The sequence below is a fragment of the Macrobrachium nipponense genome, chromosome 34 (assembly GCF_015104395.2).
Source record: "Macrobrachium nipponense isolate FS-2020 chromosome 34, ASM1510439v2, whole genome shotgun sequence".
NCBI lineage: Eukaryota > Metazoa > Arthropoda > Malacostraca > Decapoda > Palaemonidae > Macrobrachium > Macrobrachium nipponense.
The window spans coordinates 7,030,896-7,053,257 of NC_061095.1; the positions used below are offsets into that span (position 1 = coordinate 7,030,896).

Here is a 22,362-nt window from a genome sequence, read left to right on the forward strand (position 1 = left end):
TGTAAAAGAGCAGAGACACATATCTTTGCTCTTTTACAGACTGATGATGCACAGAAGTTTCATGTGCGAAACGTTTCGTTGATAATAAACTTGATTCCTTTTACTGGTTGTATCGACACCATCTGAAGCTCACACACACACACACACAACACACCACACACCACACATCAACATCACCACACATATATACTATATATATATACATATATATAATATATATATATATATAATATATTTATTCGTAAATGTCGTCCCACATAATCATATCACACACACATATATGGAATATTATAAGTTATTAATGTATATATATGCATAATATACATTATATTTATGTATATTTGTATTATATATATATATATATATATATATATATATCTATACAAAGGGCATTAGGGGCTATTGATAATTTCATCTTCTAAGCCGACTTCTTATCACTGCATCTAGGTTTTAAGTAATTCCGCCCGGGTTATCGTAATTCGATGTTTAAGTGAAATTTGTGACTTAATATTTGTGTGTGTGTGTGTGTGGTGTGTGTGTGTGTATATACGTACATATATATATATATATATATATATATATATATATATATATATATATATATAGCGGCTCAGTGAAATAAATATATAGGAGCTTCAGAAGGTGTCCATGATACAAACAGTTAAAGGAATCAAGTTTATTATCAACGAAACGTTTCGCACATGAAACTTCTGTGCATCATCAGTCTGTAAAAAGCAGAGACACATATCTTTGCTCTTTTACAGACTGATGATGCACAGAAGTTTCATGTGCGAAACGTTTCGTTGATAATAAACTTGGTTCCTTTTACTGTTTGTATCAACACCATCTGAAGCTCACACACACACACAGATACATATATATATATATATATATAATATAATTTATTTGTAAAATGTCGTCCCAGCATACATACACACCACACACACACGCACACACACACACACACACACATATATATATATATATATATATATATATACATATATATATATATATATATATATATATATATATATATATATATATATATATATTCGTAAATGTCGTCCCACATAATCATACACACACACATATATGTGAATATATAAGTTATTAATGTATATATATGCATTTATACTTATATTTATGTATATTATATGCATGATATACTTAATTTTATGTATATGATATTATATATATATATATATATATATATATATATATATATATAATATAATATAGTCATCATTCTCGTTTAAAAAATTTTGTGTCAAATGTTGTACAGTTCATTGCAGTTACCCAGTGTCTCCTTTTCACTCTGCTGTTGTATTTCGTCATCAGTTTCCCAAATTCTTCTCTCTTCTCATCTCCTCCCTCCTCGTCTCTCTCTCTCTCTGTGGAGAAAGATTTTCCATCACTTCCAACCCGAAGTGCATCTTCCCACAGTCTTGGCTCACTGGAACATGACCAATATTCTGTTTATTGGAGTGAACAGACGCAGCCATTCGCATCAGGGCAATTGTCTCCTCGGGGGTAATTGGAAATTCACTACGAATCGTATTTCCACAAAAATTGGGGTTAGGAGGTGTCCGTCGGAATGAGACTCATTCTCCAAGCCTTTTAAAAAGGATGTTTCTTTCTTATTGGGATTTTAGCAGCGTGCCCGTAGTCATTTTTGTAGTAAGTTTTTGTATGTTTACACAGCGTTAGCTGTGATGTGTACGCGCACGCGCTTATATATATATATATTATATAATATATATATATATATATTATATATATATATATATATATATCATATATAATATATATACATAGCGAGTGTGTAAAAGTAATTTATTTAGATAATTCATACAACCGTATGACAAAGACTTCTGTCGCAACATAATTTTCCACGGTTTGGGGGTCGTTGATTTTGATCTTTTAATCAAGTCTTTTTTTTATATTTATAAATTGATGCTCAACAATACTGCAGCATAAAGTTTCGCATGATATCTAGTATTAAAACGTGCACACAATGTAGCTTAATATATATATATATATATGTGTGTGTGTATGTATGTATGTATGTATATAATGTAAATCATGTATGTATGTTTGTCAGATTATTTACAGTGGTGTCATGCAATTGCTGTATTCATTTGTCACTGAAATTGTGGGTGGTATTGACGGTGAAGGGCAAAGAATTTAAGAATAAGGAGTAAGAGAGCGAGAGGAGAGAACGATCGTGAGAGAGACCCGCACGAGGTCAGAGGAGGAAGTAAAGGGTGAAAGATGAAGAGGAGACACAATGCAGATACCGCTGTTGACGTTCGTCTGTCGATATAAGGAGAACGATAACTGGCTTGACGCGATATGGAGCGGAAAGGGAGAAAGTCAAACGGCACCAGCGCAGCGGAAACGGAGAAAAGAAACGAAAAAGAACTAAAATTGGTAATAAGAAAGTGTTTGGAAGACGAGGTATCGTAACGAAGGTCAGAGGAGTTCAGGTTGGATAAAGGGAAGAATTTGTGATGAAGCACAGAGAGAGAGAGAGAGAGAGAGAGAGAGAGAGAGAGAGAGAGAGAGAGGTCAACGATGGGTAATGGAGGAATACGTAAGAGCAGCCTCCCACCCTCTCCCCTGGGGAGAGAGAGAGAGAGAGACCTAAAGGGTCACAGTGACACATGCCAGAAAAGTCGTGTTTCTTGACAGGGCCAAGAAGTCCTCCCGTCTTCCTTGTTTTCGAGTCTCATGATGACCCCAATTGCATCCTCGTCCTGGTTTCAGAAAATCATGATGATACTTCAGGATAAATGGGAGTAGATAAGATGAACCTTGACGAAGTCCAAGACAGCAGGTCTTTTTCCTTAGAGTATGGCGATGATGGAGCATGTTATCGTATGAGGCGGTAAATATTTTGCACATAGGGTTCATCCAGAATCAGTAACTTACATGTGAATTTGACCGTGATCATGTCTTTTCTCTTTGGTGCCATTCCTCTGCCATGTAAAGACTGTCTATCTATCTATTTATATATCTATCTATCTGTGTTTGTGTGTGTGTGTGTAAAATGAGAGGGGAAAAGACGAAACGTCCTGACCATAAGGGCGTCACGTACTGTTGCGAAGCTCGTACCTGGGTGGATTCCGTCATTCTGCTTCTTTTCAGAAGGGCCAGTGGTGAGAGAGGCTGAGGGAGGACAGGTGGGATGATGGGAGTCTAAAATAGGTGTTCGTTACCCGTAGACTAATGTATGTTATACAAAGTACGTATAAATGAATTACACTATTGTATGTGGTAGTAACTTATGGTCCGGTGGTATGGTTGCTTGTATCGTGGCATGCCTCTCAGATGTCGCGTGTTCGCGTCTCCCGAAGGCAATGAAAAACCACTGGCTCTGTATCATGATCAGATTCTGCAGCAGTGTGGCGTCTGCGGTGGGGGGTTAAAACCAACATTCCTTGGAAGCTTGAATTTCAAGTCAGTGGCCCCCATGTGTTTGATACTGAGCTTACTAGCAAGATAACCCTGGGTTCGATTCCCTGTCAAAGCATAGTTAGGACGACTCCGGTGGTCTGCATCCAGGATTTGAGAAGTGCAGCGTGATAGCAACGTCACTTCAGAATACTATTTGAATCCCAACAGAATAGCAAAATCCGGTGTAAATTCCCTTAATAGAGGAAAAGATATATGTATATATTCGCTCGGTTTAGAACCTATGTGCTGTATAATGTGGTATATAGTCTCGGCTGGAGTTTCTCCCACCAGGTAAATGTGCTGTAAATATCTCAGGGTAAACCTCTCCTTAGACAAGGTGCCTGGCAACAACGACTTGTCCTTGTTGGTGTGTCAGCTGAATTCCTTAAAGAAAGTTACAAGCAACTACGCATTCCTTGATTTTCCGAAGCAACATACATTAACTTTGAAAAGGCATGCATTCTAGATAAGAGTAGGCTGGTTGGGAATGATGAAATGGAAGTTCATTTGGAATCCAGTTTGAATGATTTATCGCAAAGTTTTATAATAGTCACTTTTGATGAGAGATCATGAGACAGACAGGTGTGAGATTTTTCCATTTCACCAATTTTCTCATTCAGGTGTAATAAAAAAGTTCCCGGTCCCTGGCCTTTGAATAAAAAAGAAAAACAAATCTATGTGGCTATACACCTCAGTGATTATTTACTTGCTTCATGTTTGTCGTGCAAATAACTTACATTTTCTCTGTCGGTAATATATATATATATATATATATATATATATATATATATATATATATATATATATATGTGTTTGTGTGTGTGTGTGTGTGTGTGTGTGTGTGTGTTTATACACTTATATATAAATATAATGACTCATATATCTGTAATTCTTTCAACATGTAAAACGAGAGAGAGAGAGTCAGTTACCCTTGTCATTTTTTTATATAGTTTAGGAAAAGAATTTAGATATTGGACACTGTAGCCACAACAATCGATCGGCTTTTTTAATAATGAACAATGATAACAGTTACCTTTTAAAAGATCTATTAGGAATAGTAATGTACTATAGAGCTTGTAACAAGAGAATCTTGCAACTGTTAGACTTTACCTTAGTGGATATACTCTCTCTCTCTCTCTCTCTCTCGACCTCGATTCGTTAGGAGGGTTGGAAACTTAAGATGAAAATAGTTTGTAAAGCGCTATTTCTAAAAATACCAGACGGCTCTGTACAATAGGGCTGGCTTATAAAAAAAGTTATATCAAGGGCAGGATTTGAAAGCGGTCAGATATATAGATATGTATGTGTGTGTGTGTGTGTGTATATATATATAATAATATATAATATATATATATATACTATATATTTTATATATATATACATATATAAGGAAAATATATATATATCTTAAAAAAGGTGTGGTAGTGAATTGTTAATCTCAGCTTTTTCCGGTTGGAGACAGAGGCAAGTGCTTGGCTCCTCGAAGAATGCTGAAATGAAAAACAGCCAGGAATGATGACCTATGCAATCTGAGGTTGGCGACACCTCAGAGATCACATGCTTCAGGCCGATCGTTGCTAGGCACTCCGCAAGGCGTGTCTGTATGTGTGTTCCTAGTGTATGATGTATGGGCCTTGGTGATAGGTGATGAAAAGAAGAGAGGACACTCCTGGAGGAGGTTTGAGAACACCCATCAGGGTAAGATGAGTCTTTGAAAAGTTAACCTTTGAATTGAAAAGAGAAAAAGAAGCGTGGTGCGTACACATTCATTTTGATTAACTTTTACATGTGGAGTGGTGTAATAAATATGTCTCTTTATTTCAGATGGGTTCATGGCACCATATAAGAGAATGGGTTCTCTAAGACTTTAATGACTATTAAAATGGCGTAGTTAATCAGACAGTGAGATTTAATGGGGGTATTTACTTAAATCTGGTGCAGGAGAGGAAAATGACAGTTTACAGTTTTTTTGGAGGTTCAGACTTTATTCATTTAACTCCATTTTAATGTATTCATTTTGTTCCATGTTAATGTTAGCTAGTTTGGGATATAAAAAGTATATTTTTGTATATACGAGGGTTTATTAGCCTAGCCTTCCATTTCAGTTTCAGCCACGGAGGTGTAGTCAGTTGCTTGTTAGTAGTTTCTTTCATTTGTCTAAACGAGTATCATTTAGTTCTAAAAACTCGTTTAAGATATATACACATACATATATATATATATACATACATACACACATACAATGAAAACGAAGGAGAAACCATGCTTACAGCTTAAAGGATAACAAAATATAAGTTGGCTAGTACATAGTTCGCCCAACAGAAAAGGTTAACAGTCTAATTAGGCTCAGTAGGTAACTGACCGAATACACAAGTCAGTATATTACAAAATTTGTACTGATTTTTCATAGTCAAAAGAGCTTCTCGTCTTGAATCATTGCTGTGGACTGCTATTAAAATTATTGTTTTCACTGTATTGAATACATGCTGTTTCTATCAGATTTCTCTCAATAAAACTTATTGTTTCTTAATAAAATTCTTGCTTAGGCCGCTTAATTGGATAAAAATGTGTATATGCATCTATATCTATATATCTGTGCATAATATAGATATGTTTATATATACATATATGCATTTATATATAATATATGCATACTGTCTATTTATTTATATATAGGGTGTGTTAAAGGGGAGTAACAAGGAGAATAATTTGGTAAGGTACTGTCTCTTTATTTTATATATATATGGTGTGTTAAAGGGGAGTAACCTGGAGAATAATTTGGCAAGGTATTTCATTATTGTTTAGTGTTAGAATAATGCTGTTTTATTATGTAATTGTCTTTTGGCATATTTATTGGTAAGAGACTGTGGTTGGCATTTAATACATTTTACTGGATGATTAAATGTGTGTATGCGTAGGTAGAAAATTAAATCTTCTCTGTGGTAAAAGACCGCCCATGAAACATGTAGCTAGGAAAAGGCTTCCTTCTTCATTCCAGGGCGTTACTGTGCATCGCACGAGCCGCCTCGAGTTACTGGAATACCACCAGAGACCAGACATGTATTTTTTTTTTGCCATAGTAGGGAGACCCGCTTCTCCCATCGAGACACTATCTAAAAGGGCTCCTGACGACTAGTCAGCACAAGAGAGGCCAAGGAATGTGTGTTGGAGTGATAGAGACATAAGGGAGGGAAGGAAAGCTCCGGTCTTTGGTGATCCGTCACAGCTGGAGTGTGGCCGGGAGTACTCCAGAGAGAGAGACTACCCAGGAAGATTTAGCTACTGATGTCTAGCTGATACCGGCACAGGCTCTCTCTCTCTCTCTCTTATTATCTTGTGATCTATTTCCTTCTTTTCTCATATTTCGTAAGTTGCACTTTCTGAATTTCATGTTCATTTTTACATTTAGAATTACATAGATTCATTTGCTGGAATTGACGTATTTCAGTAAATTTTTATTATTTTTTACATGTTTGATGCTGCAAGGTGGATTAGCTATTAAAGGAGGTCACGGGAAACTTTTTGCTTACTTCGACTATGGAAAAAAGCAGCTTCAGTATTGTCTTCAATTTATCATCAAGAACAGTATTGTATGCATCTTTCCTAATGCCAAGACTGTGATTGTGTTGTAGATTAATCTGCCGGACTTATCTTGTTTTGATTTTATCGTAACCATTTGGTATCTAATTTCTATGAGCCCAATAGTTGTGGTTACTTGTGCGATTGGCAAGACTCCTGGTAAATATTTATGCAGAATTTATATTCATCACAAATTTGGCAAATGTTGGCACTCATTCTTGTCTTCCACTTTTTTATTTTTACCGGATTTCCATATTTTATTGGGATAAAAGCCGATAAAGTTTTTAAATAATTTTCATGATTAATTTTGATTTACGTAAGCCTTTCGATATTGCTATGATGGTAACTCGTGTAAAATGAGCAAATACTTTAGATTACTTAGCAATACTTTGATTGAAGTTGCGCAATGAAAGACCTTCGACTGCTGAATTCTATTGCCACTGTTCAGGTGCTCGAATATTTAGGGATCGTGTACTTTTAAAATGTTTGATCTTAATTTTACAAAGGTTTTGGTGTTAAAGTTTTCCGTTGTCAGATAAAGGAATAATATTTGTTTCATAGCATACTGTTTAACTTCAGTGATTAAAAGACCAAGTAATAAATAAAGCTTAGCTTCCATATCATTCCCAACTCTTCAAACATTCCTTGAAATTTCCTTCCCCTGTAAAATTCATTTCTATAAAGAGGATGTTAACAACAGGAGATCAGTCAGATCTAAGTTAAAAATGCCAGTTGAATGTTTCAAATGAAACCAGTCAAGGTGACTGCTTAGGTTTGAAAGTAGCTGTTTATTGTACATACAGGTATTTGAGACGTCTTGGATTCCATAAGGTATCCTCTGCAGTGTTAATGTTTAAGAGTTGAAGCGAGTCTCCAATTAGGTTCGATGACCATGAGCGATTACCATTGCTGCCTGTAAGGTTCTGCTATATTTTTATTTTATTTCCCCATCTCTGTTTTTACTATCATGAATATAGCCACTTTTTCATCGATACTAGCGTTGCTAGTCATGCGCTTCTTATAAATTTCATTTAGATTAAATTTTTATGGAATAATTTTATTTCATATATATTTGAATGATAATCTTAATTTTTCGGGTTATCCTTTATCTTGAGGATCTGAATTGTTTCCAAACTTGCGTAATTAATGTTTCCGTGTATCTGCAAATTATTTTTTATTTACATTGGTAGTAGCAAGAATTCTTGGTTTTTTTATGAAAGCTATCCCTCGACGGCATTTCTACATACTTATGGAAAGGCAATTGTCAGCATAAACATAGATGATTATCCATTCCGTACATCATTTCTTGGACTATGTTTGACACGCAGCTAGTTTTGAAAATCGCGATAATTTTAAACGTGGACAGCGTCTGAGACCCTGGTAGCCCGGTCGCTGAATAACTTACAGTAAGTCTCTTGTCGGTCATTATCAGAGTAAGTTGACAGTGAATGAGGAACTGTTTGGCCATGTGGCTGCTCAATATCTCCTTTAATATGTCCTGCTGAGTCATCTCGATGATGGCCAAATAACCAATGTTCTCAAAACATAGTCCGTGCCATAGCCCCTGTACAGTTACCCTCTATGTTTTTTGCGTTCCCTTTGTTGACAGTTCTCTAAAGAACATTTTGCATAATTATTCTTTAGGTTTTATTTATTTGTTCTTTGAAAGTACGCTGTATAAAAGTTTCTATCTTTTATTTATTTATTTGACTTTTGTGCATTGGTTTATTTGTATGTATAGAATTTCATATATATTTATTTGAAACACACATATCTGTACAGTTCTATTTATTTAATTATGTTAATCCTATACACGCATGTTACGCCACTGGTATTTGTTAGTATGTACTTACACGATATGATTGCTTTTAATGCTATACAGTTGTACTCTCTTCTCTTCCTCATGCATACGAGTTCATGACCTTTCGATTTGTTCCACACCTGTTCTTATATAATAATAATAATAATAATAATAATAATAATAATAATTCTTTCGTGATGTCTTCCTTTTCAAACTTCTGCCTTTACGGAAAGATAACCTTTTGGTAATAATTTTTCATTGGAGCTAGTAATTCATGAAGTACTACTTTATGTTTGTTTGGACAAGAATTTACTTGGATTCTCTTTAGCAAATTTTTTAAGCAAATACCACAATATTCCCGTCATGTATTCATTAGTGTTCTTTGTTTTGCCATGCAGTATATTGCAGTCATCGTAAATTTCATCAAAACTTGTCTCCCCAAAAACCTCTGTGTGAGAGAGAGAGGAAGTTGAATGTTTGCAGAGATTTTAATTTACATGTTTTGCAGTTGGAAAGTTTTAAAATATTGTCGGCAACGTTCTCATATTTTCGAGATCTTTTCCATTGCACAAAACATTCATATTGCAAAGTGCGCAATCTACTCTCTTTGTAACTTTCAGAACCCATCCAGCCAAAGTGAATTTAAATCCGCTTGTATCTAAATGGCGTCTCGTTCTTGAATTATGCTTATCCCTTCTTCTCACTATTTTGCATGCAGGACACCGAGCGTGGCATTGCGTTGCATTGCATTGCATAGGGTCTTTTCACTTGTGTCTGTTGGGGTCGGTCTCTGGACATTGTCTTGAAAAAATAAGGTATATTTCGACAATAAGACTTGTTTACGCAGCCTTTTTCCGTGAAGGTATTTTATGGATGGAATTTGAAACTGGAGATTTCATGCATACTCAGAACATTATTCTGTTGTTTGTTTCTTTTCGACGACGCTGCAACCGAATCTTTCTGTCATTTATTTTATCTTAACTTGAACATTGATTAACCGAGTGTTTTTTTAAATAATTTGAAGGAAAAAATTCCTTTGGTTGAAAATTTTGTTGTTCATCAACTGCACAAACATTTCGATAATGATTATATTATTGCTGCCTGATAAAAAATAAACAAACACACGCATAAGGAAGCACGCACAAACACATAACTCGCCACTACCAAAATAAAAATTCCGGTTCAGATTTCCTTTGATGCAAATACCACCCAAGCACAGAATTTCATCGAAGTCTGTAGATAACTTTGCAGACAGATCAATAAATAATAGTCAGTGGTGAATACATAACTTCTTGATAAAATAGAGAAGTGAAATGTTTATGGAATGACTGCTATTAACGTACACACATACACACGCACATATAATGTGTTTGTGTGTGTTGATAGTGGTTGTATGTCATTTCGGATATATTTTCTTAGGATCTCTTGAATTAAAGTAAAACGCTGCAATATGTATACAATCTTGTCCTTGGTATGGGTCTTCTGTTTTCATCACGGTGTTGGTGTATCTTTGTGTGTAGAATTTTTAGGAGAAACCGACTACTTGGTAGGCACAACATACCCACCCATCATGGAAGCTTGTTGGGTCGTGAGATCCATTAATAAGCACATGGATAAAAATCAAGAAATTTATATTACGCTGTTCAAATGGGGATTCAAATAGTTTTCCAATGCCGAAGGTATTATAATGCTAATCCTTCTTAAAAGCTGCAGGATATATTTTTATCTTTCGTATTTTAATTGAACGTAGTGCTTAAGGCTCTACGATTGTAATCATAAAGTTAAAGAAAGTCCATGGCAAGAATACCGGTATATTATGAGGGGTTGAACAAACAAATGTGCTAATGGTTTTGTTGATATGAGTTCAAATTAATGCCATGGAACTATAACTCCTCTACGCCTTTCATTTCTTTAAAGAAATAATCTAGAAGCTTTTTATAGTGTCTAAATCCATGCTGACTGCCCTCCCACAGTTGTGGCAAACCTGCTGGATTTCTTATTTGCCTTACAACTCTCGCCTTCCATTCCACCACTACAAACAGATTCATTTTTATGCCTATTAGTTTATTTTTTTCTTTTTAATAAGTAAGATCTATTCTTTCTGTATTTCCCTTTGCATTCTCTTGCTTCCTAATGAGCACCATATTCTTTGGAAGCTTGAATTTCAAGTCAGTGGCATCTGTGGGCTTGTTCCATATGAGTGAGGTTCATCTTCTGAATAATAATGATATTAATGATTAGAAATATGGGTGCCCAGGTTCTCTTAGCACATCAGTTTGGACGAATTTTTAGCTATAGATCAAATGTCCAGAATTTATATTCTGAATTAAGCTATAAGATTGAAAAGAGGACAAGAACACCCACACTGTTTAGTTCTATGAAATGAAGCATTTCACGTCACTTAAAATCATGTTTTTCAAGGGTTAATTTCTTCAGTACGTTTTTGCAGTAGGTGAGGCATGCTAATAATAGAAATTTTACTCGAACGTAAATTCTTCATCCGCTGGGCGTTTCCGAGGTTTAGAATAAAATCCGCACATACTCCGGCAGAGATCGAAGAGTTCAACGTGTAATTTCTTTATGTGCTTCAAATGGTAAATCTCGAACCAGACAATCCGACCGATTTGAATGTGAACCTCGATTCGGCGTTTGAATGTGAATGCGCAATCTTATGATTGTGTCATGATTTCTCGATGATCGACTTCAGATTAAACTTAAATCAATACTGTTTGTACAAAAGGAACTACTTTCTTTCCGGGCATTTCTGCACGATATTCTTACAGAACAGGACATCTTGAAAGCTTTTTCGCCGTTTTTCGATCTCTTTTTAACTTTTTTTTTTCACATTTCTGTCTAATCGCTGTACGCTGATTTCACTTATGTAAATCTTTTCAAATATGCATTTTCGAAAATTTACAGAAATTTAATGTGGAAAAATAATTTTAGTAATTAGATGCCAGAGTAATATGTGCCAATAGTTATTTACAAATGACAGAAAGTTTCTTGGAATTGGGTACTCCTTTTTTAAAACCATGGTGATACATGAAAACTTTAATTGTTCTCTTAAAACAGCAACAACGCATTTACACTGAAATGGATGTTAAATTTTTTGTAACTATGGTAATTTTATCAGTTTGTGATCAGAAAGCAACGTATTTATCTTAAAGGTGACTGTAAGTTTTGCTTACATATTTTATTTTCACAGTGTTTATATAGATCTTGGAAGAGGCATCGAGATGATCCAGAGATAGACGAGGCTATATCGGCCGGTCGTTTCGCAAACCGGCCATTTTTCATGTGGCCGATGCGTGAATACAGAATTGATATTATGCGACGTTATCAAGATGAACCCATCTCTCAATCGGAGATAGATAGATCTCCGTGCCAAGTGTTTAGGGGAGACGACGCCTTAATGGCGGCAGTGGGCTTCTCTTATTATGATTGGTGGCGGGTCAGTAGGTTCATGTTGTGAAAAGAAAAGCTTGCTGTGAAAATGAACAGGTTTGTGTGAAGGGGGAAGTGGATGAGGTTGAATAAAAGGAGTGGGGGGAAGGTTGATGTTAAACAAAAGGCAGATGTATAAAGAAAATAGTTGGTTTTATGGAACGACAATGGCCGATGTGTTACAGGATTGTGGTGCATGCTGTGGAAACGGAAAGGTTTATGTGGGAAAGGTATAATGCTGTAAAATGGAGAAGTTACCGTTAAAAAAAAAATGGTTTATACTGTGAAATGAAAGCCGATATTAAGAAAAATGGTTTATACTGTGCAACGAAAAGCTGATATTGTTGAAAGGAATAGAAAGATAAAGTAAGGAAAAAAAAATTTCAACTTTAAAAAAAAAAAGTTTTTTGAAAAGAAAGAAGTTGATGTCATGAAAAGCTGAAAATTGATTGTGTAAGAAGTAAAAGACTGATGTGAAACGAAAGGAAAAGGCTGATGTGAAAAGAAACAGGCTGTATATAAGACGTTGTGACCCCCACAGCTGGATAAGAAGGAATGAATGGTCATGTCAAAGTTCAGTTCGTTTACTCTTGCTAATATTTTATGATCACGTCGTTCCACGCCAAGTGGCATTATTCATTCCAGTTCCGATATATTCAAATTATCATTTTCTTTTCTCGAGGGGCGGGGAAAAGAAGAGTGCTCGGGAACCGTGATTTCGAGCAGCTGTTTTCCAGGTGTGGAAGAAGTTTGATTCTATTTTAATAAAAACTTGGAATTTTATTTTTGTAGACTTCGCCCCCTCTGTGAATAAAGCAGAACTGTCATTTTTAGCCACTCTCCTACCTAGGAGTAAGGGTAATATATATATATATATATATATATATATATATATATATATGATATATATTATAAATTATATTATATATTATATAAAAGGTATATATAAGATATATATATTGTATATAGATATATGTTAAACCCCGATCTACTTATAGCGGATGAACACCCTCCCCCACGACCGCCCAACCGTTCCTTACCTACAAATATGAATAAATAGCAGTTGTACATTGCATCATAGTCTTACTTTTTCTTTCTGTGAAGGCCTAATTTCTCGTCTGTCCGCTGGGCGCTGGTTCGAACCCACGAGAGGACGAAATTATTATCAACTAAAAATTCCCATTCGGTTAACATAAATGAAAATATATTAATTCCGAGGTAGAATGAATTAGATATTGAAGGACATTTATAGCCTAATGCAAGTATACATAATATAGGTTTTCATCTCGGGCACTTTATGGTTATAAATGAAGACAGTCTGTGAAAGCTATAAATAATGATCGTATTTGAATAACATTTTGTTAAATTTTTTTTTTTATTAGTAAAGGTTATTTCATTGTCGTACTAAACTAATTGTTTGCAAAAGTGAATATCAGCTAAAGAACTGCTTTCTCTTAGCAGGGATGCAAAGCTTCGTTGAGATTGCCGTGAAGTGGTCATAGCTCCATGTTGCTGCCGTCTTTTATTGATATTTTATGTGCAGAATTAGGAATGCCTCATAGCCATAAAGGCTCAGCTATTCGGAAAGAGGATTTATAGTATACATCGAGGGGATAAAACCCTCGAAAAATTAATTTTGTTTACAAAATACAATTTTATTTTGTAATTCTGCTAAAGGGCTTTTTATATGGAGGGTGCTACTGCTATGGCTAAAATTATTGTAATTATTCATGAATGCATATACGTACTCTGTTTTCACTTTTACTGTTTTGCTTGCTTTTATTCAGAAAACAATTCTACTTTCATTATTTTTCATCGTATTGTGTATATGATACAAGTTCCGTTTTTTTATTTGTTTTTATTTATGGAGAAAGGCTCCCTTTCCCTCGCCTTGAAGAGATATTGGCCGATATATATGCAAAGACCTGAATCCGAGGAAATGACAGCCATCACGGGAATAGATTAGGTGATCCGTTTTCATTTTCACCCTTGATGTGACGTGGAAAGTCAGACCAGGAATCGGAGAAAGAATAGATAGATGGCATTCCGGAGATAGAGTTGAGGAGCAAGAGATTTGGGTTGATGCTGATGTCGATGATAGTGATGATACGCTGATGATGTCTTCTTTTTTGCGGGTGCTGGGAAACGTACACTTACACACACACACACACACACACACACACACACACACACACACAAACTTTTACCAAAGTCTTCTCCCAGTAAGGTCCTAACTAAAAATGTCAGGCTTCCGGTTTGCAGCAAGAATTCTGAGATGAGGTTGCAAGTACCATACCGTCATGTTTGCAGTTCACCACAGTTGATTTACTACCACGGACATAATTTGTTGCTGAGCCTGTATGTCAGTAATGGCCCAATAGAAGTCAACAGAACGTACAACAGGTTTTCTGACTATCTGGTGCGTGTGTTTGGTTCTGTTGGAATTAACGAAGCAACGAAACCATTCTTTATCTTTACTTTTTATGATATGAGACAGTTCTAGTTGTTAAACAGTGTGATTTTACCCCATGTTAATGACAAATTAGCGCAACATTCCATCATAGAGCTTCTTATTTACCCAAGAATAAAGCTAATTGTTATGGTGGAAAATCTTTATTATCATAGTCGAAAATGTGGTATTGTAAAACTTTTTATTTTCTGTCAAGTCTGTCAGTTTAAAAGAAAGTGATTCAGAAGTGCACTTTAGGAAGACATGCATTCGGCGGTATTTTTTATGATACGCGTTTTTAAAGGAAACTTATTTTTTGTGGATTGCCAGTCAAGTATCGAATTAACGGCACCGGATTTGATCAACAATAAAGTAACCATAACGTGAATTCCTACTGAACCAAGTTTATTGTTATACATTCATCAATCAGTTGTGAAGATAAAAAAAGATTTTCTGCATGCTGGTCTTAATCCTTGATCAGATTGATGATAAATATAGCGGGCAGTATCTTATATCTTGATAGTGTCTTTTATCTTGATATCCTGGAAGCAACTCATAGAAACAAATAGCTTTGCTTAGAAAGTAAGTCGCATATACACAGGTGGGCATTACGGCTGACTCTGCTGGCCTTCAATTATGGCCGCGCACACCTCGCTGTGTCGTATTTGGTAGCACATCATGAATATTGGTGGAGACATGGGTGATCGGAGCCTAAACGTCAGGTAGCAGAACGGTATCAGAGCAACACCGTCAGGTTAATCACCTTGATATTGAGCTCATTGTGGGAAGTATGTAAGGTTGTCTGCGCAAGTTAAAAGGGACATTTGTTGGGAATGACGACACGATAGTAGTCAGGTTTATAATTCTTGGAAAGAGGAGTTGACTTGATGTGTTCCACATACGAATTTAGGAGCGGTTTGCAAGGCCAACCGGATTTCCAAATGATTGTGAAAGCGGTGCGATTAGCCCTATATTTCTGAAAGTCTTACGTAATCAAGTTCCAAATAGCATCTCTTATTCGATATGAAGTATATTTTTTCGAAAAAGGTTTCTAAATAAAGTCTCCAGTTTGGGTAATTTAGATATTACAGAAATTCATATATAAATACGACGTTACATTTAAAGCGAAATATTTCGGTAACATTGTAAAGGCTTAACGATGAGTCACAATTATTTACTGTACTACGGTCATCCTTTTTATGCACAACTTCGCCTTTTTGTGTGTGTTCTTTCCGATTATCAGATGTTTGTTTTATACTTTCATCTTTTCTTAATGCTTAACTCATCAGATGTTAATGCTAAATTTGCAAGAGGTTTCGTTTGTAATATTTGCGTACTTGTCCAAGTTCATGAAAAGCAAAGACTTCTACAATCAAAGATATTCTCTCTCTCTCTCTCTCTCTCTCTCTCTCTCTCTCTCTCTCTCTCTCTCTGTGGAAACCATCCCCCTGCACAGCGTCTCAATTTTATCCTGTCATTGTAGTCCACTGTAATCCGGTTGTATAAATCCGTTTTCCGAGAAGCTCAATCATCCGATTGTTGATCTTTCTTTTGCTTCGAATCTCTCCAGCATTACTGAGCCTTTTGACGGATTTTCATTTTGGCTAAAGGGGACTTTTAATATTTGTGTTCTTCGGGATTTGGAGGTGAATATTTTTAGGGCCTTTTTATGGTCTGCATGCAGTGCGTATTGGTTGAAAATTTTCTCTTTTCTTTTGTGTTCCTTATTCTTCAGATTGTTGAACGAAGTTTTAAAACCTAGTACTGTGAGCTGGCGAGTGTTATGAACGAAATTTTTATCATGAATCATCAGAAGATACTTTTTTGTTCTGGATTTTGATAGATCGCTTGAAATTCCTGCTGAGAAATTAAATGCATTCTCAAAGAAAAACAGTTATTAAGAATTTAATTACGGTTGTAATTCCTTACTGTCTAACGGTTTTGGATACACTGATGCAAACTTTATACTGAGAAGTAGATATGCTGCCAATGAAAAGCCTACTGTAAGTAAAACTTAAACAAATCATACATTACCTTGAGGACTAGATTGAAAAGTTTTTTTTGGTTAAAGAAATAAAAAAAGCACCTCAGTGACCTTGTCGATCGATAGTAATCGTTGCTTTTCTCAATGTACTCGTATTGACGCGAAATGTCCATGGCGTAAAGCTTCTGAATTCCTTACCACTGGAATCGGTGTCTGATACGATCGGATTTATTTGTTTAAAATCTGGCTGTTTCAGCCGATTTAGCATTCGGCTGAGGGAAAAATCTGTCAATTCGAGGTCTTATAAAAATTTTGTTTTAAAATTCGATCGAGAGAGAGAGAGAGAGTCAAGGAAAATTGTAGCGTTGTATGTTAAAATAATGTGAAAATTGTTGTTACATATAATATATAGTGTTAATATACGTGTTTTTCTGTTGGAACACTACAGAACCTCTTGGCGCACATTTGTGGATTTGTCCGGGATTCTGCGTGTGTCGTCCTTATAAAAGTGATTTTATTCTCCTCAACTGTGTTTGAGAATCTGTTTGAGAATATCTCTGATCACTCGGATTAGTAATTCTCAACTTCAGAATTTTAACCTTTATTTACGGTCTTTCTTCTAAAAGCTTTGCCGATTATGCTGTAAACATACAAAAAAATGCTTTATAAATTTTGACAAAATGAGTGCAGGCATCGTTTTCCTAGCTTGGCCTTACATTTGCGTAAAAAGAAAAAAAAATCGCAACAAACATGGAAACTACATAGCCTGATTTCTCTTTTGATTAAGTAATTTTAGGTTGTTGAGTAAAAAAAATTTTTTTTATATATATATATTCAAACATTATGATGCTTTTGGGTTATTGGCAACTTTCTTAAGATATTAGAATAGCAATCACTTGCGCATATTTAGAGACGTGTTTATTTCTATCATAGCAAAACAAGGCAACCTTTTGGAGCAAAATTACTGCTCGGGAGCACTGCATTGTCTGGTTTTGAGACATGCAATTAAGGAAAATAAGTATATTCATATGATTATGCGTTAGTGCATATAATTATTTATTTTTAAGGTTCGCTTGTGTATTCTTATCTAAAAACGGGAGATGTGTTTCTTGGTCCATTATTAGCGTCATTACATATCTCTCAGTTTTATAAACATCTTTTGTTTAAAATCCAGTTTTAAAACTATTTAAAGATTTTATAATGTTTATGTAAAACGTTAAAATGGTGTTGTCAGTATTATTGATGCAGATGCCCATAAGTTTAAGAATGACTAATAACCCTTACAAGCGCATTGCACCATTACTTTATTGATTTGTTATCTTCTCGGTTTTTCACTCTGTCGACGCTTGCCTTGTACGTTAGTGGCCTTTTAGGCTTGGTGCATATAAATACATGTTCATTTTGCATATAATAATATTTCTAAACGTAAATTAGACCCCAAGACTCAATATAGTAATTAGATTCAGGACGCTGTATTTGGATAGGCAAGTGTTCGTAATTAGAGGGCAATATGTTAGTAGGAAAGTATAAAGCTAATGAAATTTATCCTATTTTTCTTACGCCTTATTCCATGCTGGTAGCCAGCTTCAAATATGTAATTATTGTTCAGTGACTAAATGAAAGATTAAATGCAACGATACCATGGCTAGAATAGGAAAGGTTTATGAAAGAAATATAATTGTATATTTGTGATAAAAACACATTACGGAACCATCACAGCTTGTGCTATGGGATCTAGAATAGAAATGTATGTCATAGACGGAGGCAAGAAGCTAATAAAATGATTATGAATCTAGTTCAAAATGCTATTTGTGGAAGACGCCATGCATAGGCAAAATCATTTAAACAGCCCCAGTATTTTTTCATTCTTATTTTAATTAGTTAGAATGTTTGCATTAATTGTTATGAATTAAATTCGCATCTTCTTCTGGGAGGGACGTTTCGTTTTTACTTGCAGCCAAACTTTAGATGGTTTGAAACAGTGAGGTTGTCGAAGTTTCTGACCTCTGCAGTTCATGGTCGGGTCAGGTGTCAGGAGGTTTAATTGGGATTCTCAGGTAAACTCAGTCAGGTTTCTCATGATTTAAGAAAACAATCTCTAGGGTAACAGATGAAGAGGTAAGACAACTAAAAGAGGGATGAGTACAAAAGACGTTATGTACATCGTAAATTCTCCTTGCTGCTATGAAGAATAACTTAATAGAATGTTTTCCATATGTAATTTTTTATAAAAGTTTTGTTGTTGTTGATTGTCATTAGTCAGGACCGTTTCAAGAAACGTATTTTTTTTTTACTGGATATTAAATGTAACATGACCAAGTCATTTCTTTGATTAAACGTTTATATAAAAAAAGGGGCCACTTTCGATATAGTTCTTTTATTGTTTATCTTAAAGGTTGGCAGTCTTAGGAAATGTTAATATCTTAATATTAGATCCCAATGACACAACTGAGAGCTACAATCTCACCTTTATGTCATTCAAATTTACTATTGTTGGTTAAGTTAAAGTTTAATGTCATTTAAGATTTATGTGTGTTATGCTAAACCTTATATCCAGTTAGTTTATTACCATACCATACCAAGCAATTCCCAGTGCGAATATGACGTCAGCAAGCGCTTTGTGTTTGCAAATTCTAAAATTTTGACTGACAGTCTCTCTCTCTCTCTCTCTCTCTCTCTCTCTCTCTCTCTCTCTCTCTCTCTCTCTCTCTCTCTCTCTCTCATATCGACATGCAGCGTGGTAACAAAAAACTACCGCCAAAAGAAAAAAATAAATGCCGAAAATCCCAAGTAAGCTGAAGATTCTCTTCATAGAATGTTTGTAGCCTTATATGCATTTACTGGCACATTCATCATTCCCCCTGGGTTCGTGGGTAACTCGTACCCAGCGGCCTCCACTAGAACTAGCCATTCCTTCGTGCGCGTGGCTTCGGAGAGATTTAATGTATTCAGTTTTTATAAAATAGGTTTCTTTGATTTTTTTTTATCGTCGAAGATGTTCTTAGTTAACCATTTTATGATGCATATTTTAGTTCTTTTTTATTACGTAACCTTTTATAAGTTTGTTGCTAAAACTTGCGTTCTATGCCTTTTGTACCGCAAGTATTTGAATATTACCCAGTTAATTCTGTGCTGCAAATTGCCACATTTATAGACTTCTGTAGTTAACAAAAATGTTTTTTCGTTATATTCCTCTTGTCCTTTTCTTCAGGTAATACGAAATATAAGTGCAAAAATGTCATTACCTCCTCATAAATGTGTCTTCTTAAGCACAGTTTTCGACTTTAGTTCTCGTAGCGGCGAAGTATGGGGTCCTAAAATAATAATAATAATAATAATAATAATAATATACTGTTAGGCAGATGGATAAACAGTTAGACAAATAGGAGAGTAGAAAAAAGTATCTGATCGTCATCAGAATTAAAGGAATGTGCCTTAATAAAACTTTATACACGACGTTTTATTGTTTTTTGTTGCAGAATTACTCAGTTGAGAGAGAGAGAGAGAGAGAGAGAGAGAGAGAGAGAGGAGAGAGAGAGAGAGAGATGGTTTCAGTGTACTTGCAGCTCTCATTTTGATATAATTCTCTCTCTCTCTCTCTCTCTCTCTCTCTCTCTCTCTCTCTCTCTCTCTCCTCGTCTCTCTCTCTCTCTTTCTCACCTTATTATTAATATAAGTCAGTTTTAGTATTTCTAAAGTACTGGTTCGATTTCATCTTCTCAGTCAGTCGACTGGTTTTATCTAACATGTGATTTCAGCTGCTTTCTACTTTATGTTTATCCTCCAAATCGCCGCGATAGACATGAGAAAATGTAAATCACACCAGCAGATCCAATCGAAATCGTGTCAAGACAGATAACACAGATCCTGCAACGAAAATCAGATCTCATTTCCATCTCTCTAATCCACTTCGAAGGGTTAATCAAGAGTTACATGAGATGATTACGAAGGAAGGGACAGAGAGAGATTAAATGTGTTAATATCATTAAGTGTCGTCCGATATCCTCCAGTATAAGCCTCGCGGAGGGAGGCGATGTTGACAGTTGGCTAATCTCTCCTTGGAATGAGTTTACATAACACTTCTCTTACTCCATCTGGGTTACCCTGGTTGATGAGGGCATATAATAGCCTTATACACACGCACACACCTTAATTCAGGGGGGCAGGCTCTTACGAAAGACATTTTTCTGAAAAGAATTATCGAGATATTTCTTCAGGGATGGTTTGGTCTGGTTTTTGTTTGTTTTTATTGGGTGCTCTGCTTCAGCTCTTTTGACGGAGGCAGGAAGATACTTTGTAACACTTACCTTTAATTTAAAGAGGAAGTGATTTCAGTTAAGTGTAGCTTTTCCATTTTAATTACATATTTATAAGGTACATGTCTTTTCCTAACTGGCAGAAATCTCAGTAAATATAAACAGTTGTCGTTGCATCCTCTATACTATAGAACCCAGATTCAACAAATTCCATCCATTCACGAGTATTTAATTAGCCTATGCATTACGGAATGTAATTAGACAGGTATTTCCGTAACCAGCGTCGATTTTTCAGATGTTTGGGGCTTGTATGACAGAAACGTTTAAGTATGAAGACAACATCCTAAACTGTTGGGGCTGTATGCATTTTTATGTAAACCATTAAAAACAGTTATATCAAACAGCTCATTGAAATAGGTAAAGTAGTTAATTTTGTTAGTCTTTTTACAGTTGTGTGTATTTGTTATTCATCTCATTTTTAATAGACAATTAGCTACTAATATTGTAAGGTTTCGGTGATAGTTTAAGTAGATGAAAACTGTTTTTCTTCGAAGATTAAGGTCATGTGTAGAGGATGAGGTGTGAATTTATTTATTCTTGTGAAGAGATCAGCTGACAAGCAATGAGCCAGACGATAAAGGTATTATCCGAGAAAAGGTTAAATGCCAGTATTCTTGTCATTTTCCTTTCTGATAGTGGTACTACGAAAGAGATCGAGGCACCCAAAATTTTCTTACAAGCAGAATCGGTGTCATGATGTCAGTACAGACAGACGAAGGATTAATAACTGGAAGAGTAAAATGGCCTGTCTCCTTTTCGCTTTCTGTATTTTGTTCGCAATACAGACAGCCGATGACTTTGAAAAGTAGAGTTGTTTACTGGCTTGTGTTTTTCAGTATCAAGATCGTAATAAGGGCGTCGCTCATTCGGACATTCTCTTGAAATTTCTTGCATTTTTTAGTGAAAGAACAGCATAATAGGAAGTCGTGCTCTTACATTTCAATATGTACCCATCCATCGATAGGGTCCTTTTAGGTTGGCTGTAATCGAATTTCTACTACTACCCTTATACTGTTCTTGTATTTTAATAAATTTTCATCTATTTATTAAATTATTAGTTTACAACGTCTTTTTTAATAAGTGACATAATTTTTCTGTATTTCCCTTTACCTCCTCTTGCTTCTTCCTAATGAACACCATACTCTTTGGAAGCTTGAATTTCCAATGAGTGACCCCTGTGTTGGCTTGTTCCAAATGAATAGGTTCATCTAAATAATAAAATAATAATAATAATAATAATAATAATAATAATAATGATAATTCAATGCTAGACCTCATTTGAGTATTCCATTTTAGAAGAGATTTTTAATGAATTAATTCATTATGATTA

At 35.2% G+C, this 22,362-nt stretch overlaps 1 long non-coding RNA gene across 2 annotated transcripts in view; it reads left to right on the forward strand.

The window, feature by feature from the left end:
* Nucleotides 1–22,362, forward strand: part of LOC135207647 (uncharacterized) — a 359,652-nt gene that overhangs the window by 337,165 nt on the left and 125 nt on the right. The gene's annotated exons all lie outside the window — the stretch shown is intronic.